The sequence below is a fragment of the Ambystoma mexicanum genome, chromosome 12, assembly GCF_040938575.1.
Source record: "Ambystoma mexicanum isolate Mex_15411 chromosome 12, UKY_AmexF1_1, whole genome shotgun sequence".
Lineage (NCBI taxonomy): Eukaryota > Metazoa > Chordata > Amphibia > Caudata > Ambystomatidae > Ambystoma > Ambystoma mexicanum.
Window position 1 is genome coordinate 809,782,023 of NC_090936.1, and position 21,043 is coordinate 809,803,065.

Here is a 21,043-nt window from a genome sequence, read left to right on the forward strand (position 1 = left end):
CTTCCTTGTGACAGTACTCGAGTTTGGCCTTGTCTTCCTTGTACCCATTGTCTGCTAGTACTGTGAGCATGTGTACTGAGTCAGTCTTGCACTCTTCTTCTGTCTTGCTGCAAGTGTGGATATCATCTACATACTGTAAAACCGTGCTTTGTGTCTGGATGTTCCCCAAATCCATCTGGATTACTCTATGAAAGATAGATGCTGACTCACACTACCCCTTTGGTAGTCTGGTGTGTTTCCATTTCTGGTTGTGTTACATACAGTTTGTCAAATCTTATGAGTCTGGATGTAATGGTACTGAGAAAAATGCATTTTTGAGATCAATCACAGTGAAGCAGGTGGCTTCCGATGGAATGCCACACAGAATTGTTGCAGGGTTGGCTGCCACCGGATACTCTGCCTCCACAATGTGGTTAAGAGGGCGTAAATCTTGTAAAAATCGCCATGACCCACATTGGCCTTGCACACAGGGTACACTGCAGTGTTGCATGGAGATTCTGATGGTACCAAAAAGGACTCACTCAATGAGGACATTGCTCGTTTCATATATGCCCTCATCTGCTTCCGTTGTCAGGGGGTATTGCTTCAACCGTGGCAGTATTGCTCAATTTTTCAATTTTATGTTCACATCCCCTGTGCTTTTTATGCACCCCACATCATAGGGACTTGTGGTCCATAAACTGTCAGGTACCTTGGCCGAATCCTCCTCCCAGAATGGTGGCAGCACTTCTAGTGCCATTGCCATTTTCTGCGCAACCACTCTGTATGTGATGTGCAACCAGAACCTCACACTCATTTCCAACACCATTTATGTCTCTACTCTGTCTCCGGAAAACAACTCCTTGTCCTTAACCTTTGTCAACCTTCAACCCTCTGCTACTGCAATTATTGCCCTCCATGCTCTCCCTGAGTCATCAGTTGCTTGTACTACAATCCAATCCTCCCTTGCCACAACTGCCTCAATCTCTATAGACAGAACTATTCCCTCCTTCTCATCCAATGGTGTCTCTGGTCTGAACAGGTACTCACCTGGCATTCTAAACACCTTCCCTGCTACCCCTGCCATCCACACAAGGGCCACATCTGTCCCATACGGGAACATCTCAGGGTCTGATGGCACCCCTCTCTGTACTGTGTTCCCACAATATGCTTGAACAATCTGCCTTACAGTAAGCATGTGCATCCCTGGTGTGGAGCATACTATGCCCTTGTCTGTGAATGAGATGGTCATGTTAAGTCTGCTCATTACGTCACGTCCCAATATCTTCACAGGTGCTTGTTTGGAGTAAAGCAAGGGTAAAGATAATTTGCGATGTCCTATGGATAGGGAGATGTTATCAGTAAAAGGAACCTCTTCTTGAGCCTCAGAGAATCCTTCAGTGTTCAAGGCATCGCCTGACAAGGCAAATGTCCCTTCCTGAATACATGACCTCCAGTGTCAACAAGAAAGGAAATGTTTTGTTACCTATCGCCTACCTTATGCGAGGTTCCTCCGCAGGATTGGGTGTGACTGACAGGATGGGACACAGCAAGTTTGTCTGTGGCCTGTCCTATTGAGGGTACAATGATGATATGTTACCTGTCTAAGGGTTGTTCCTCCCTATGATGACCCCTCCCACTCTTCGTACTGTTGCTATTGTGTCCATGGGTTCTGGGGAATGGCAGTCCTGTATTTGTGTTAGTTGTTGTGCTGCCTGCAAATATTAGGGTAGTGGTGCTGTCATTTGTGGTGCTGTTATTGTTTGGGGTGCTGTCATGGGTGGTGTTATGGGTGCAGCCTGAGGCTGTGTCTGTATTGGATGTGGTGCCTGTTGTTGAGCATTCTGTAACTGTCCTTGTTGTTCCATGTCTTGGGGTAATAGCCATCCTCTACCCCTTGGTAGACCTGCTGCCCCTGGTATCTTCACCCTTGTTACATCCCCCTATTCCTGAAGGCACATGAGATGTGTCCTAGCCACGCACAGGTCCAGCACTGGGGTGGTTCCCTTCCTTGCAATGGGAAACCTCCCGCTAATTCTCCTGGTCCTTGGGGAACTTGCTGGTTATAACCCCGGAACCCCCATGGGGGTTGGTGTGATTGTGGTCCGAAACCCCAGCCCCTTTGGAAACTTCCCCTCCCTCTATAATTTTGCTGACACCCACCTCTTCCCATTTAACATTTTCCCATGGGCGTTGCATATTGTTGCATGGGGTGGTGTGGTATATGTGGTAGGCACTGTGGTTGTGTTGTTGGTGCTTGTGCGAGTGGGGTGGGTCTCATTATCAATGTCCCTTCCAGTGCGTACTTTGACGATTTCTTTTGCAATAACTTCGCCTCATCTGCCTTTCTCTCTTCTGCTTTTTGTTTTGTTTTCTCATGCCAAAGCCTGCAATGGTGTACTATGGTGAGCTGTATCTCTGGCCAGGTCTTTGCTTCTATTCCCACCAGTTTCTTCAAATTTTTCTGCACCGGCTCTGGTAATCCCTGCACCAAGATGTGATAAAATATTGCTATTGTTTCAAAGCGCCAAAGCTCTTGAATCTCTTGACTGTAATTAACAGGATCCTCATTGTCATGCATCTTGCGTGACGTAATAGCCCCTATGTTTGACGTGTCGGGATATTGTGTCCTCAATGCTTGAAATACTGGGGCTCTACAATTGGCAAATGGTGACCCGTCATGGACTGTATCTTGTATGTTTACCCCTGGGAACCCCACCCTCTTCAAAATGTTGTCAGCTGCATCACCCAAAATGGAGACCAGCAGCCTCTTTATGTACCCCCTGCTAGCCTGTGTCCTGCTGTCAGCTTTTCCATTTCATAGATCCATTTACCAGTACCAGCACAATCTGTATTTAACGTTTTTCCTGTTGGTGTGCTTCCAAGGCATGTACTGTGGTCTTGTCCCTCCTCTTTCTAGCAGGGGCATCTGCGAATATGTGGCTAATTCTTCAGGTGTCCTCCTATATTGTCTAATTTTGATGGGCCCTCTTTCTTCCTCCATGTCTGCGCATGTGTCCATCGGTTGTAATGTAGGTGTCCGCTGTATTAGGCTGTGTGCTCTAGACAGCCGTCCTCTGCATTGGGCCAACTGGGTCTCGTCTTTCATGCGCCCTGGGAGGTCCCTTAGTATGTCAAGGTATGGTGTGGTGTCACCATCCTCGTTCATGGTGTGCTGCGTTTTTCCCTCTGACGGCTGTCCTCCCTCCCTTTGGTTCTGTAACCTACACTCCCATGATGTTCCTTCACCCGACCTTGTGAGATACAGTTTTCTGGGCCCCCCTCTCTCTTCGTTGCAGTGGTTGTCCTCATGGTCTGACCCTTTGTCCATGTTGCTGCAGAACCCTTCCAAAAAGCTTAACTTCTGCATGATTAGGTTGGAGTTCGATGTCTGTTAATTTACACTTGTTCTCCCCTTCTCGTACCCCTAGGCGTGCATCACCACTTTCTGCTGAACCTTCCTTATGTGCATCTGTGCTGTCTCGTTCCCTTTGCTTCTCCTCATCTAGTCTTTTCCTGTCTAATTCTAGTGTAATTTGTTCACTTACCCGCCTTATTATCTGAGCATTCTGATCCTCCCTGACTAGTTCCCTTACCATCCTTTCCAACCTCAATTGCTTCAGCCTTCTCTCCTCATACTTATGTGTTTCCTGCATTAATATTTTCTTCCTCCATACTGCCATCTCTGCCTCCTTCTCCACTTCTCCCTTCATTTCCCATTCATCCCTTTTCCTCTCCCACTCTTCTCTTTCTGGTATCGCCTTTCTCTCCCGTTCCACCATGTCCATCCGTTCCTTCTCCAGCATCGCCAAGGGCACTTTTCGTCCCTGCTCCTGCTGTTATACTTTTTTTTCTATTTATTTTATCAGCTCCCTGTTCTCACGTTTTAGCCTTGCTTCCTCGCCCCTTTGTTGTTGCTCTTTCTACTCCACTTGCGTTGCCCGGTCACGCTTTCCCTGTTCCAATTCCAGGCCCTTTATGGCTTCTGTTGCCCCTTCTGCTATGCCTGTATGCCTGTTATTTTACCCTTTAACTTCAGGAGTGTCTGTGCAGCTATCCATTCCTCCACCCCTATTCCCTCGAACTCCGTTTTTGTGGGCCGCAGCCCCTCCTCATCGAGTTTGGTGCTGCCGGAGGCCTTCCCTGTAACTCGCTGTTGTTCGTCTTTGGCATCTGGTGGTGGTTTATACGTAGGATTTGAATACCCCTCTGCTGCTCTTTGTTCCCTTAAAGGATACATGCCTTGTTTCTCCTCTGCCTCATCCGATATTACACTAGGCTGAGCTGGAGGAGGCGCAGAAGGGTTGGACCCTTTCTTTACCACCTGTTGACTCATCATCCATTGCCTTTCTCCTGCCCCCTCTTGGAACATGCAGCACAACTGGATTATGGACATGCAATTTGCTAGTCTCATCCCTTTGTATGTGCTCTGTAGGTGTGTCAGAAGCAATTGCAGCACATACTTGTTGAAACTGCCATTAGGTGGTCATGGGTTCGTTGTTTCACCCTCAGTGTCCTTTGTCCACTGTATACAATACTTAAAGATTTTATCTTTATATGGTGGCAGAGTCTTACAAAGATGTTGTATTGGCGTTACACTCCCACCATTGTGTTGTACATTGGATACATCATTAGTTGTTTACCTGACCTCTAATCGAGGGTTTCGATACTCTGCTGTCAAATGGAGAAAGTACAAATGCAATGGTTATCACCTTCAATTGCTATGAGCCCAAGTGGCTCTGCACCTTACATGGCGTACTCCGCGTACAGCCCCTCCTTCTCCAGCCCTGCTGTTCTTCGGCACACCACCTCAATCCTGCACATGTGCCTCCCATGCAATGCCACTTGTTCACCTCTCTGCCAATCCCAAATCTGCAATGCTGGCTCCTCATTGTCACAACACTGCGTCCTATTTACTGACCTATGGGCGACATCACCTAGCTAAAATTTGTACAGGTAGGTAGATCATTTGTGTACACATAGAACAATAACCTGTTTCTTCAAACCTGCACAAACCTCACAATAATCCCACAAAACATTACAGCTGTATTCCCGCCTCTCCAGGGCAGAGTATACTTTTATGTCTCGTGACTAACTGCACCCATAGCATCGCCAAATGTGTGAAACGTCTCTCTCCAGGAGGCTGGATAGTGCACCTTCTGCAATCTAGGATAGCTCCAGCTAACCCTTACAAGGATACTGACATCTATGCTTCAAGCTGAAACGCCAATTAATAGGAATACCTTATTTACAATACCTTATTTACATATTTCTATAATCAAAGCTTATCAAGTCTATAGTCCTGGTTTGGGCTGTAAGCATGAGCAAAGTTTTTTCCCATTATGTCTATGGAAACAAAAAGAATTTGCGAATCCCCTCCAAACTTTGCCCCCCTCTTCACGAAACCTCACCAAACTTGGCAGTAATATTCAGAGCGGGCCATATACTTCTTTTGCAACGTTTGGTGAGGATTCGTCCAGGGGGAGCGAAGTTATAAGCCACCCAAAAAGTGGTCTTCCTATGGGTTTAGCAACTTAACCATGTATGGGAGGATTGGTCCAAGAGACCCCCCTCCCCTGCATACTTTCCCCCGGTGAGGTCCATGACTTGTAAGGGGTCCTTCCTGCCACCAGGGCCCAGGTGGCGGATGGGCCACTGGCTGAAGACATTGACCAAACCTGCTGAATTTAGCTAGGCCCTGGAAACCATTTTGTCTAATAATGATGGTTTGAGCCCTGTGCACCGCAGCGTGGCCCCCACCCTTGGAGAGTTTCAATTACCCCTGTGGCCGCAGATCTCTGGCAGATCCGCTGAGAGTCCGTTCCCATGAACTGACGGACATGAGCTAGTGTTAGATACCAACACTGTAACATTTCACCTTCCGCAGTGTATCACTGTTTCCAGCATGACCCGGCCAGCAGGGCCTGGGTGGAAAAGAACTGTAAAGCGGTCCCCTGACAAAAGCAGAATCCCCAAATACTAATGAGCAAACCACCTGTGGTGAAACTTCTCTCTCCACGGCCCCTCTGACTAAAAAACTTGTAAACTCCATAAAAATGGCAGAGTGTGTGTTTACATGACATTAGGGATGAAGCACCCATAACCCTGTAGCTATGCGCAAATAGCAAAAGTGTCCCGGGGTTTTTTTGTGTTATGTGTTTCATCAAGAAGACTGCACCCCACGCTCCCGCGCCATAAATGAACTAATGCTGCTAGAGTGCAAAGGAAGGCAAATGTAACCATATGGAGACCTCACGCAAGGGGTGCACGAAAATGCACCATATGTATGTCCAAGCTCACCATGTGCCACTGCCGCCAGTCTCATTGGCGGGTTGTTCCTGCGTGTTCCACCAACTTTACTACTACCTCACTTACCGCGCATGTATAGGCATATAACAAAAAGCACTTGACAAAATAGCAGGTATTGCAGCAAAAGGATGGCCCGAAATACAGAGCATAATAGTTCACCACTGTAAACGAATAAAAGAAAGGGAAAAGGAGGTAGCACAGAGGAGATTGGCAGACGAGGCAAATCTAGTACAAATAAAGCTGATGAATGTCGCCGCAGCAGTAGCCGCACTCCCACACAGCAGGGAGGGAGATGATGAGGAGGAGGGCCTGGTAGCAATACAAGGGAGGATCGCAACGAGTTGGGCAGGAGCAGGGCAACGGCAGTGGAACGAACAGGAGCAGAGTGGAGGTCCGCAGTGGCAAGAGTGGGCCTCTCGAGGGGGACGAGGTGGGTACAGGGGCCGAAGAGGGGGTCGACAAGGGTACGGGGGAATGGGAGGAAACGGCTGGAAGGGTCGCAGAGGTGCGCAAGGAAGTTGTTGGAACTGCGGGAGGTGGGGGCACTTTTCCAGAGAATGCAGGAGTAGAACAAACAACGGGTTTCCAGAGGTAGAACACTATGGCCATCCTCATCCGGTGAGCCCATATTGTCTCCCAATGGGACAACAACAAAGGGACCCAGGGCAGGGGTACCCTGAGCAAAGCCAGGGACACCAATACAGAACACAGAATCACCCACAGAACAACGATACTATGCACTACGCCCCAGGCAACCCTTTCGCAACGACAGCAAATGGAGCCCCAGCACCAGCCCCCTATAGTGGTGTATCAGTAGTTTCAGGGAGTGTGTTCAACCAAGGAGGGGCAATGAGACACCCCGCATAGGACAGCCCACAGAGAACACTTGCGTGTCCTGTTCTATCTACCACCTACGATGCAGCAGAGGAACCATTGGTAGGGGCGCAGATAGGAGACAAGCAGTTCATATTCATGGTGGATTCGGGAGCGGAGAAATCATGCATTAGGGAGGGCCGGTTTCCATGATCTAACCAGAAGTTAGAGACGCAGGGGTTCTCTGGGGCTGTAATTGAAGTTCCTTACACAGAAGCTTTGGATGTGACAGTGGGGGGTAAAACGGTAAAAACACCCTTGCTGTATTATGAACAATCGCTAATAAACTTACTAGGAAGGGACCTTCTTAGCAAGCTTAACATGACAATATCATTCACAGAAAGAGGAATAGTGTGTTCAACACCAGGAATATGCCCATTACGTGTAATGCTGGTAGTACAGGCTCAAACAACTGCTCCGGAAATATGCGGCCTGCCAGTGGACGAAAGAATGTTCATTGAAGGTTTGAAAACACTGGCCCAAGTAGTTCATGAGCTAAAAAAGCTGGAGTGGAGAATACCCGCAGAATTCATCTTCCGCCCAATAGTGTGCCCAGACATAGCACCAGGGTCAGTGGTATCTTTAGACTTGCATGCTGTAGAGGTATCAGCAAAAAGGATTGCTGTAATTGGGATGGACATAGACCGGTGTGAATGGCGCACAGTACTGTGCATCAATGCTAACATTGCTCTACGAGACTTATCTGATGAGGATCTCTTCTCTGATTCAGACAATGATGGCGAAATAATAATGGAAATAGCAATGCCCTGTGACATTTTGATTGAGGCTAGGCAAATTCCCGTCCAGTTGATGGCAGTGGTGGGAACACCACCGTTATTTTTTGACGATGACATGCGACTGGTGCCAAACAATTTGTGGACAACAGGCCCCCATGATGTGGGGTTGTTGCATTGAGTGACACCAGTGGTAATAAAGCTCAAACAAGAGGCAATTCTTCTCCGAGTGAAACAATATCCATTGTCCCGCGAAGCTGAGGAAGGGATAAAAGAGACAATAAATGCATTACTAGCACAGGGGATAATAGTGCCTTCGAACTCACCATGTAACACATGTATCTACCCGATCAAAAAAGCTTGGAGGGGCTTGGAGGATGATCCAAGATTTACGCCCCCTAAATGACATCATACAGAAAGAGTTCCTTTTGGTCCCGGACCCTGCTTCAATATTATGCAGTATCCCAAAAACGGCATCACATTTCACAGTGGTCGATTTGAAAAACGCATTCTTCTCCATCCCCTTAGCAGAAGAAAGCAGATACCTGACGGCATTCACCTTAGGGGTAAGAGATACGAACATTGCAGATTACCACAGGGATACTGTGAGAGCCCAACCATATTCAACCGCATACTACACAAAGACCTGGGTAATTTATCAGTTGAAAGCACAATCATTCAGTACGTAGACAATCTGCTCGTCTGCACACAGAATGAAGAAACATGCAGAAAAGACTCAGTAACACTCCTTTCGCTGCTGGCAAATAAGGGGTACAAAGTGGACAAGGAAAAGCTACAATACTGTCAGAAAGAGGTTCTGTACTTGGGGCAGCTGATATCAAAAGACGGAAAAAGAATAATCCTTGACAGGGTAGAAGCAATAAGATCAGTAAGAGAACCCACAACAGTGAAGGAGATGCAGACATTCTTGGGAATGTGAAACTATTGTATAGCATGGATATTAGATTATGCAGCCTACACCAGACCATTACTGCAAGAACTCAAGGAAGCACAACAAGAGAACAGGAAAATAGAATGGTCAGAAGAGATGAGTGACTCATTCAAGTCACTAAAAGAATTGATTTCGAGTGCTCCAGTACTCGCCAACCCTGATTATGAACGCAAGTTTTACCTATTCTCACATTGTAAGGGAACACTCATGACAGCTGTACTGACACAAAAGACTTCCCTAGGACACAAGCCGGTGGCTTACTATAGTGGCACCTTGGATGCGGTGATGCAAGGACATTTCGCGTGCGAGCAATCACTCGCCGCCGCGTTCGCCATTGAGAAAAGTGCCACAATAGTAATGAGATGCCCTGTCACATTGTTTGTGGAACACTCATTATTTGCAATACTTGAGAGATCAAAAAGTACACTGACCACACAGCGAGCAACTGCCTATGAAATAATATTGTCCAGCGCCAATATCCATGTGGTACGATGCAGGACAGTAAATCCGGCAACATTCATCACAGAACCATGCACACTAGAGGACATGCAGGAACTCAATTGTGCGACTTACACAGGGGAAACAGGGGAGGACACGGTGGTGTGCGAGAATGCCCTGAGCGAGGGGGAGGTGTACTTTGTGGATGGGTCAGCATCGATTGACATGGACACGGGAGAGAAACATGTGGGATTGGCAGTGGTGAGGTTAGAAGAAGGTGAGTATTAGACACTAGTGCAGTATCGCCTTCCATCACATTTCTCAGCACAAGCAGCATAACTTATTGCCCTAATAGAAGCATTACATGCAGCTAAGGGTTGTGCAGTAACAATATACACAGATTCAGGTTACATGATGACAATAGTACATGGAGGTCTGGCAAGATGGGGGCGGAGGGGGTTTCGAAGAGAAGATGGGACCCCAGTGCAACATGCATAACTACTCAAGGAGTTAATTGAGGCCCTAAAAGATCCAACTGTGGTAGCAATAGTGAAGTGCCAAGCACATACGTCCAACACAGACATTGTGTCTTTGGGGAACGCGGCAGCAGACGCTGCTGCCAAGGAAGCCTCATACTTTGAAAAACATGAAACAGGTGAGTACATGCTACAGCACAAGACAAATGAAGAGCTCCCAGAAGGATACAATGCGATGCCCATATCACAAATACTAGAGCTGCAGGAAGGAGCAAGTGGTGATGAAAAGATGATGTGGGAAAAATGAGGGTGCAGCCAATCAGCAACAGACTTACTATGGCGACAAAATAACTCAGGGAAAGTAGTAATACCGGTCAAACTATTAGAAATAGCATTTCAGCAATTACACTTTCCAGCACACAACACCAAACAACACATTGCAGCAGAGATACAAGAAGACTGGTTTGTGCCCTGTCTCCAGGAGCACGTATCAAGATTGACAATGGAGTGCACAACGTGCCAGATATACAACTCTGGAATGACGTTACGTACACTCAGGGGAACAATTCCAAAACCAGTAGGACCCTTCGGGGAACTGCACATAGACTACTCGGATATGGGGGAAAGGTGTAATGGGGCACGCTACATGATCGTGGTTGTATGCCCGTTCTCAAGGTGGGTGGAAGCAGGCCCATGTGCACGACCTGATGCTGAAAGCGCTGCAAAGTTCCTAGTAAGGGAAGTGTTCCCGCGGTGGGGAATTTGCGACGTAATTCGCTCAGACAACGGCACTCACTTTGTGAACGAGCTCTTCAAAGAAGTGACCACATTATTGGGAGTAAAACATAAATTGTGCTCGATTTATCATCCTCAAAGTAATGGCGTGGTAGAAAAGATGAACGGACTGTTAAAAGGGAGACTGTCCAAATTGTGTTTCTCATTAAAGAAAAACTGGATCTACTGTTTGCCCCTGGTGCTGTTTGAGCTGAGGAATCACTCAAGCAAGGACCACCATTTGTCCCCGCACGAAATCGTGACCGGGAGACGAATGCACACAGCACACTCGCCGCTGTGCCAACACTCAGACGCGCACAGAAGCACCGCGATATTGGGAGATGAGTTCACAGAATACCTGAAAAAGCTAACTAGGGCAGCGCGCGCAATATCAAAGCAGCTCTCACCACCATTCACAAGGGAAGAAGGGAACACAACGGAGTCCCTTACGGAACCTGAAACACCGGTACAACTGATGCCAGGAGAGTTCATTTATGTCCGGAGCTTTGTGCGCCGGTGGAATGCGCCACGGTTCCATGGACCATATGAAGTGGTATTTTGTACCCCTACAGCTGTAAAAGTTAAGGGCCTCAAATATTGGATGCATATAATAGTGTGCAGGAAGAGGTGGATGAGGAGGCACAGACAACAGCAAACAATACTAATGAAAATGATGAGTGAACGTGAACATGTGAGTGGACGAAGTGTACCTGATAGAGAAAATTGTTAACGAGAAACATTATATTACAGGCTATCGATAAAGATGAAGGATTGAAAAAAGAAAGAAAAAAAAATAGATTTATGTGTAAATAATAATGTGAAAAATGCGTATATTGTCTGCTCCCTTCTCTGTACATCCCAACCCACCTCCCCTACCCAGTCCCATTCCCCTTCCATGATATCTTGGCACTGGTAGTGCCAACAAAAAAGTTTACATGCATGCACTTAATGCACTTTTATATCTCAAACAGGAACTACCATGGCAACTAACGGGCAGCCTGCAACGGATAGATTTATTAGATATAGAGAATTTTTAGCTGAGAGATGTAGATATTCGTATGAGTGTGGATTGTCTGTATGCATTACATTATTCTTTACAATTATGTTTGGCCTGGTTACATATTGGTTTATAGCGTTCATCTCTATCGAGATGAACGAGGGGGGAGGGATTAACGGGACTAATGTGACAAATGAAACGGCAATTGTAAATACTAAAGAAGGTGACTTTTTGGTATGGGATGGAACTAAACTGGTATGGGGATATTACACGACACCATCTAATGTTGCTATCTCGCTAAATTAAGGTTTGCAGAGAAAAATGCAAAACAGCACAGCTTCCCCGCCAAAAGTATCTAATTACAATGCCCGCAGTCTAAATGATCGTAACCCCTCTGCTATATCCTGGTTATATAACACCCCCACCAGCCGGCCCGCTCCTGTGACAAAAAACACACTGTTAGATAGCATGAAGAAAGAGAATGAAGAAATGACAGCGAGATATGAAATATTATATGATGATTGGGCAAAGGGGGGCGAGAGGGAGAAAGGGGGGCCCACACGGTCCATCGCCCATGAAGCTGGGAAATACCTTAGAAAAAGAAATAACAGATGAAAAAGGGAGGCGGGGAGGAGGAAATATGATGAATATTATGGGTTAGGATTAGACAAAATGGAAGATCCACAACACCCCCACCAGACAAATAAATGGTATGCGGACATGAGTGCAACGGCTAAGCAAACAACAAATGAGAGCTATTATGTCTGCTCTCCCTCATTCCCCATGCTTCAGGCACACCCAAAGTATTGTTACCCAAAGAGTTGCCTATTGTCGATGCCCAGTGTCTCCTTCATCACACGTTGTGCAGAATTAAGAACACCTTCCAGGCACATGAGGTGACTTTTAAAATGCTGCAGAATGAGCAGACCTGTTATCCAAAGGCGGTAGGAGTGGTATGTTTGGAGGAGCCATTTTTTATAATACAAGGGACACTTTTTTCAGACAACAAGTGGAAGGACGAAGAAATAATGTGCAAGGCTGAAGCACTGCGGGGTGTGGCACCAGAGAAACTGCAATGGATAGAAGAGACATGCACACCAGTATGGAAGGAACACATCTCAAAATTGACTTGGGAAACGGCCATTGAGAAACCATTCAAGCTGCAGAAAGAACTAAACTATGAACTGTGTTTCAAGGGAGATGGGAGAACCACCATGGAGGCAAACAAGAACTGTAACAAGACCCTCACCACCCCAGATATGAGAAAAGGGACAGTGGTCCTAATGGACACCTATTGGGTATGTGGCAACCAGGCATACCTACACCTCCCACAATCCTGGGGTGGCAGCTGTTCATTGGCCACCCTACACTCTGCACTAATGGTAATCCCGGAAAGCTACATTGATGGGAGCAAGAAAACGCGAGGAAAATCTCAACAGAATGAGGCCCAGCCAACTGCAGAGTCACAAGTATATGTCCTGTCTTCCGGGAACAAGGAAGGGGTGCTGTCCCGAAACAAACGATCATCGAACTACATATCAAAAGCATCATCAGAACTGCTAGCACAGATCCCGGATAAATATTGTTTATTCAGCTCTGCAGAAACGTTCTTCGCCTCACTCATCCCAAGCATCCAGGCGCGAGTAAATGCAAAGTGGCTCGAAATCACACGTTGGGAACTGATCCAGCTGGCAAATGATACTGAAGAAGGGTTTAATGTAATAAAAGTGGAACTGCGAGCACTACGGCTAATGACCATGCAAAACAGGTATGTCTTGGACCTGTTGACAGCAATGTACGGAGGTGTTTGCCGAAAAATTGGAAGTGCCTGCTGCACTTTTGTACCTTCCGAAGATGCAGATAACGGCTCCCTGTCCCATGTGATCGAGGCAGTACATAACCTAGGAGAAAGAATGAGAATGGAAGGTGGAGCAGAAGAAAGTACATGGTTCGACAATATCTTCTCCTGGGTCCCATCGTGGCTGGGAATGACTGTCAAAATTTTGATGCCGGCTGTAGTGTTCCTCCTTTTCATTTTTTGCCTATGCCAGGTGGGTCTTCGATGGTGTGCTAACGCAGTGCCGAATGGTGCAATGATGATGGTGACAATGGGCAACACCTGCGGTACAATACAAACTATGCAGGAAGTACAGGTACAAACAGGAACAGATGGCACGTCAAGATACCAGATAGTGCCCAGGTACCACGACAAGGATATAGTAGATAAATTATGGCATACTACAATTAAAGAGCTCCGTATACTGGAATGGTACGAGGAGGTGTGGGTGCACTTGGAAAGGGAGAGCGGATGTGTCTACCTGACCTGCACCCCAGATGAATATGCTAGGAGAGGTGAGAGCCTGCGAGGGGTGTGCAGAGCATGGATGCCCATAAAAGGCACACCTGCATGGGATGACGCAATAATTGACGAGGAAGAGTGCAGGAGATTGGAGGATTTAAAGAATTTGTTACTTAAGTAACGAAAGGGGGGATATGTATGGGAGGATTGGTCCAAGAGACCCCCCTCCCCTGCATCCTCTCCCCCGGTGAGGTCCATGGCTCGTCAGGGGTCCTTCCTGCCACCAGGGCCCAGGTGGCGGATGGGACACTGGCTGAAGACATTGACCAAACCTGCTGAATTTAGCTAGGCCCTGGAAACCATTTTGTCTAATAACAATGGTTTGAGCCCTGTGCACCGCAGCGCGGCCCCCACCCTTGGAGAGTTTCAATTACCCCTGTGGCCGCAGCTCTCTGGCAGATCCGCTGAGAGTCCGTTCCCACGAACAGACGGACATGAGCTAGTGTTAGATACCAACACTGTAACATTTTACCTTCCGCAGTGTATCGCTGTTTCCAGCATGACCCGGCCAGCAGGGCCTGGGTGGAAAAGAACTGTAAAACGGTCCCCTGACAAAAGCAGAATCCCCAAATACTAATGAGCAAACCACCTGTGGTGAAACTTCTCTCTCCACGGCCCCTCTGGCTAAAAACTTGTAAACTCCATAAAAATGGCAGAGTGTGTGTTTACATGACATTAGGGATGAAGCACCCATATCCCTGTAGCTATGCGCAAATAGCAAAAGTGTCCCGGGGGTTTTTTGCGTTATGTGTTTCATCAAGAAGACTGCACCCCACGGTCCCGCGGCATAAATGAACTAATGCTGCTAGAGTGCAAAGGAAGACAAATGTAACCATATTGAGAGCTCAAGCAAGGGGTGCACGAAAATGCACCATATGTATGTCCAAGCTCACCATGTGCCACTGCCGCCAGTCTCATTGGCGTGTTGTTCCTGCGTGCTCCACCAACCTTACTACTACCTCACTTACCGCGCATGTATAGGCATATAACAAAATGTTGTAGTTGTTAGAAACTTAGTGTATAAGAAATATGCTCGAATTGGCCATATGGATTGCACTAGCAACGTCAAAAACGTGAGCCTTGAAAAGACTCAATGAGTATTGTATATTATATGAATGCTTATGTCTCTTCCACCTAAAATATGCAACACACGAGGAAAATCCCTTTGCGAGCACATGCAAGGCCATTCCCCCTTCCCCCCAATGAAGCCTGCCAGACGGAAAAGCTGAGGCCTGTGCTGCCCTGCTCCACCTCCCCCAATTCGGCTGGAGCAGCTTCAAGCATTCACATTCCCCCGCAGCACCCAAGGCCACGGCCTGCCGCCTGAATTATTTACAACCCAGCAGTAAACCCCGGCCTTAAAACACAGATCCAAAGGCGCCCTTTCTTAGGCTCCACGACCCACCGGCTCACCTTAGGTTAATGGCCCCTGAAAATTAGGACACCCAATATTATGGCAACACTACAGGAACACATCCATATTGACTTCTAACAAGACATGATAACGCGGACCGCTTGTCCCATGCCCTGAGACCCAACCCCGCGACCTATGATACCCGGTCAACAGGACGATGGTAACCATGTATTGATGTATCGCCACAAGACCCCCCTCTAGGTGCATTCCTCCTGTGTTGCATTAACCTGTAGAATAACCTATTGGAAGATTTACCAGGGAAGATAATATTGCAATGTTGAATGACTGCGGTGTGCGTGGCCCTAGGGCAGAAAGTCAGGAAAGACATTCATCTTTGACACTGGTCACGGTTGGCACAACAACACCGTCCGGATGAGCCCAGCTGAGTTGCCAGGCCCAGCCCAACCCACGAGGGTAACCAGTGACGTCCTCCAGCCACGGCAAACCACATCGCAGCAGCACCTATAGCTAGTCGTCGCCACCCAATCCCCACTAACCTGTGCCCCCTATAGCGTGTAGGTTCTTATGACGCTTTTTGTAAATATATACGCCTGTCTTTGTTATTGTCAGACAGAGCGCTCTCGGAGTTTGCAGAGTTCTTTGCATGCCCTATTCTGATTGATTGATAAACTCCCATTTAATCTCACCCGCACTTTGTCCTGGCCTTATTCCCACCCTGGGAGAGTCCATTATTGTCTCTCATTGTGGGGAGGATCGTGCTATCTGGGGCCCAGTAATAATAGTGATTGAACCCATGATATCACAATGGTCTTGTAGGCTACAGTCCAAGGTTGGCACGGATCAAACGGATATACACAATACTTATTCAGTACTAGGAACACGAAGGTGAACTGTTGCAATAAGTTCATGCATCTGCACAATCAGAATTCTCAACATGGATCTCGTAAGGCAGGCTGCAACTGAAGCCTTGCTGCGGTGTCACACATAGTGCTGGATGTTCTTCTTCAGCTATGTAGGCCAAGCAGTCAGAGTTTTCTCTGCAGCAAGCGTTTTCCAACAAAGTTGCCATTACTTCACATCAATGGCACGTACACCAAGTGGAAACTTCTTCCATGCAACTTAATTCTCCATCTTTTCGCCAACTTTCTCTCACGCATTTCCTCTTCTGTACACTCATGCTTGTAAAGAAATGGTTAAAGTGATGTCCTAATTATTGAGGAAATCAACTGTGGGAGATAGAAGAATATTTAGTAATTTAAATGAAAGAATGCATTGATATTTTTGTTTTAAAAGGCATGTACAAGAAAAGTGAGAGAAGTCGCAGACATGTTATTAAATATACATAGTGCAAGGACAACAGGAATAGGTCCAAAGAGAGAAACGTCCCATTTGCACATGAAACAACCTACTGATCCAATACTACTATTTATAACTGCTTTAGCAAAGACAGGTGTTAATTATGTTATCATTAATGAAAGGCAAAGCACTTGTAGAGAAAATTCATTAGAAGTAGTGTAAGTACCTTCTTTTTTGTATGAGTCGAATGGAGCAAAAAGGAGTTGTGGAGGTTCGGAGTGAAAAAGACACCAAAGCAGGAGAATCTCCAATGTTGTCTGATCAGAAAGGGGTTGTTGATATTTAGTGACCAAACAGGCATCTTGTGATTTCCATGGAGACACATGACTAGATTTCGCACAGAGGACATTCGAATGGGAATTGCACTGATGTGGTGACAAGGGGCTACGCTTATTAGCCTCTGCTGATGTCATCTTGTTATGATTTACTGCCACCAGGGCACTTGAAGTTAGGGCGATGGATGAATGGATATGATCATCACAAGATGTTGGTTTGGTACCCGTGCAGCTCGCATGTGTAAATGTTAGCAAATCTGAGTAAAATGTATTGAAAAAAATGTGATTGATTGGTATATGCTATAATATACATGCCCTACACATGGCCCAATACAGTTCCTGAGAGTACTTCTCTGTTAAGTAATACACCTTGATGGTACCTGGTGTTTTGTCATTGCAGCATCTGTGCGCAACAGTGAATATGGATTATCTTCAGCAACCGCAGAATAATTTTGTCCAGACTAGCATATAGTTTTCTGATTAAGGTTGTTTTTTGGTGATTTGTGGTTAAGCAAGACATTGGTGTCTTTCTACAAATTATAGTACACTATACTCACCATATATTTGTAGTTATTCTAGTACAAAGAGTTTTTGATGCATTTACTCTGATGAGCGGCATTAATCCCGAAACGTGTAGAGTTGCTTTACATCTGATGATAATTAAATTGCTTCAATCTAGTTGTGAAATGCTTAGTAAATCATGTGTTGGTCCTCCATAAAAAGTTGGTTAGTTTAAATGATTTTGATAGTCGAATGTTTGTTGTATTTCTAATGTATTATATGCTTTCATTCATCTGATCAATTTATGGAAGTTACAGCATATTTATGTACGTAATATGTTCCAAGCACGTTTTATGAATCATTTTAATTTTAGAAAATTATGGAAAAAATTGATTAATTAATAGATTTTTGAATTACTTATTCATTTGTTTCGGGATTTTTTCTTATTGTGAGTGCAACTTAGTTCCTGCATGTTTTGCTCTGTGGCACTATTGTTTTAATCATGCACCAAAAGGAACCAACGCCCCACTATTTAGAAGGCAAATGACCAATTATCCCCAACTGGGTGAACACCTACCCCATCTTGTTTTAAGCCATATCGCTCTCAAAGGCTACTCGTGGCATGCGGTGCTATTTGAATGTGACCATAAAGAAATCTGTCTAGGTGGAGGGCTTTGGGTATCTGCAGTACAACCACAAGAGGCCATTCGAGGGCGACATTGTGTACGGAAAAACATCAGATCCGGTTCCTTTGTAGAAGCAGTTGCACTGCATTTCACGCGGCATTAATCCTTGGCTAGCCACTGCACTATTTTCCGCAATGAAACTATACATTTAAAAAAAATCACACGACATGGATGGACTAACGACTTTGTTATGCGTTGGTTCACACAGACCGAAGAAAGTCTACTTTGTCTCAATACTGATAAGAACGTTTTATTAATTCCACAATTTGCTACAATCCTGTTGGCAGTTAGGCTAAGCCTTTGCATTTGACATTTCTGGCATTTCGACAGAATAATGCATGCACCAAATCCACAAAGCGGATTCCCTGCTTTCCTGATTAAACTCCTGTTCATTATGTCCATGTGCATTAATGTATCGAGCGCTTCAGCACCAGTGACGGGGAGGTCTGAAGGAGCTGTGCTCTGAAAATCAAAGGGGAGCGAGCCCTGCTTATACAGAGCAAATGAGAGCAGCAGCAGCTACAGGCTAGCTGAGAGGCGGTGGTCAGAACCGAGGCGGACTTCACGACGAATTCCAGTCATTACCGTCATTGCCAAGTCATTACCGTCGTTGCCATTACTGTCTTAACCTCGGGTGCTCAATTAACAAAGAAACACGGAGACAGCTTTCCAAAACGATTGTTTTCACTGTATTTGCACCGGATCATTTCAGCTATGTATGCTAAAGGGCAACGTGTTCTGGTAAAGTGTGCACATATTAGATTATACATTCTAAATTGGCACACTACTCATCAGCCTATTTGTAAACTGTCACAGTTAATAAATTGCCATGTATAATTAGCGCTCATCCATCTACAAAAAAAATCTTTCAATCTGTCACTAAAGGTGATGTGCCTGAAGTGAGTCACGTGGCACAATTAAACACATTAATGTCCAGATTACTTACCGGTAAGCCTCATTACTCCGAGTCCTACTCTTCCTGGTCCATGTCCTAGACAGCAGGCTGTTACAAGACCACTAACGTTACATTGGGCCTCATTACGAGTTACGCGGTATGGAAATAACGGTGGCGTTAAACCCGCCGCCACCGTTGTTTCCATACCGGGTGATCCCGAGTCCTGCAGGCGGAGGTGTCATTCCCGCCAGGGCTGACCTGGCGGGTTTAACACCGCCCGCCTGCAGGAGGACCTGGAAACACCGGCACCATCACGAGACGGTGCCAGTGTTTCCATGGTCCCCATGGGACTCAATGGGGATTTACCGAATTCCGCCTTCGGAATTCCCGGTTCACCGGGGTTGGAATCACGGAGGAGGAATAGTAATACGAGTCCGGTGGTAACCGAGCCAGAAAAACCGGCAGGTTACCGCCGGACTCGTAATGAGGCCCATTGTATCACAAACTGTACACTGCATGGACATGTTTTGGCAGTGCAGGTTATCCACTAAATTGCATATTCTGCACCTTACATGGTCTGGCTTGAGACAGGAGAGCTATCTGACCAAATTGCACATCCTTCAACAACCATGTCAGACTATAGACAGCAGTACTATGCCCCACAATAGGACCTTCTGCACCAAACATGGTCAGGCTTTAGACAACAGAGCTATCTTCCTAAATCGCACGGCCTGCATCATACATGGTGAGGCTGTAGACCACTGAGCAATCCCCCTAAATTGCACATCCTAAATTGTACATAGTTAGTCTTTAGACAGCAGAGCTGTCCCCAAGATTATCTCATACTGCACTATAGATGGTCAGGCTTTAAAGCACAGAGATATCCCCCTAAGTCGCACATCCTGCACTGTGCATGGCCTGGCTTTAGACAGCATCAATATCCCCCTAAATTGCATATCTGAATAAAACATGATCAGTCTTTAGACATCAGAGCTATCCCCCTCTAAATCACACATCCTTCACTGTGCATGATCACATTTGGGCAAGAGAGCTATCCCCCTGAATGGCACATCCTGTGCGGACCATGCTCATGATTTAGACAGCAGAACTATGGCCCCAAATCGCATACTCTGCACTGAACATTGTCAGGCTTTAGAAAGGGGAACTATCCAACACATTGCATAACTTGCACTGTAAATGGTCAGGCTTTAGACAACAAAGCTATCCCACTAAATTGCACATTCTGGACGGACATGGGTCAGGCTTTATGCATAAGAACTATGCCACCAAATTGCCTATATTAGACACTATAGAGATAGGCATAATAGAGCAGAAATAGCCTCTAAATTGTGTATACCCTACTTTAGATGCTTAAGATAGCAGAGCTATCCCCCTAAATAAAAAAAGAGCCCATATGTGAAAAGAAGGTAGAAAAATGACTAGGCAAAAAGGAAGCCCAAATGGACAAAACATACGTCTTTTCGTAGCATTTGCAACTAGCTTCAAGACTTCACCAAAACAATTCTCTGACACTCATCCCAGAAAACATACCGAATTGTGTAAATGGTGTAAATATTACAGCACAGATCAGTCAACCCCACTCTACTTCAGCAGGTCAGCCCAACTCCCTTTTTCTGTGCAAAATAACTTTTAATGGGTGATGCAGTTACTTCCTGGCCACGGGGCCCCTCTGTGGGGACAGTTCACAGTTTTTGCACATGCTAATCCCTGACAGCCCCTCCCTATCCCTGGAAGGACAGCCCTTACAATTAGATGAATACTGCATATCTGCTTTTGCCCTGGTTTATTTACGAACCATAAATGCCACATTGTATTGTTTTCTTGCAATGCAAACATAGAGTTCTTTTAGCAAAGTTTTCTCTCTGATATTTCATAGGTTTTTGTAACATCAACCTAACCATAATGCCGCTTTAACTACTTAAGTGCTGAGGACGAATATGTTCATCCGTTTGTACACTAAATTTCAAAGTTTTTTAATGATATACACTATCATATGTACTTTTTTCACTGGAAATGCCATGCCAAGCCAAACCACCCAAAGTA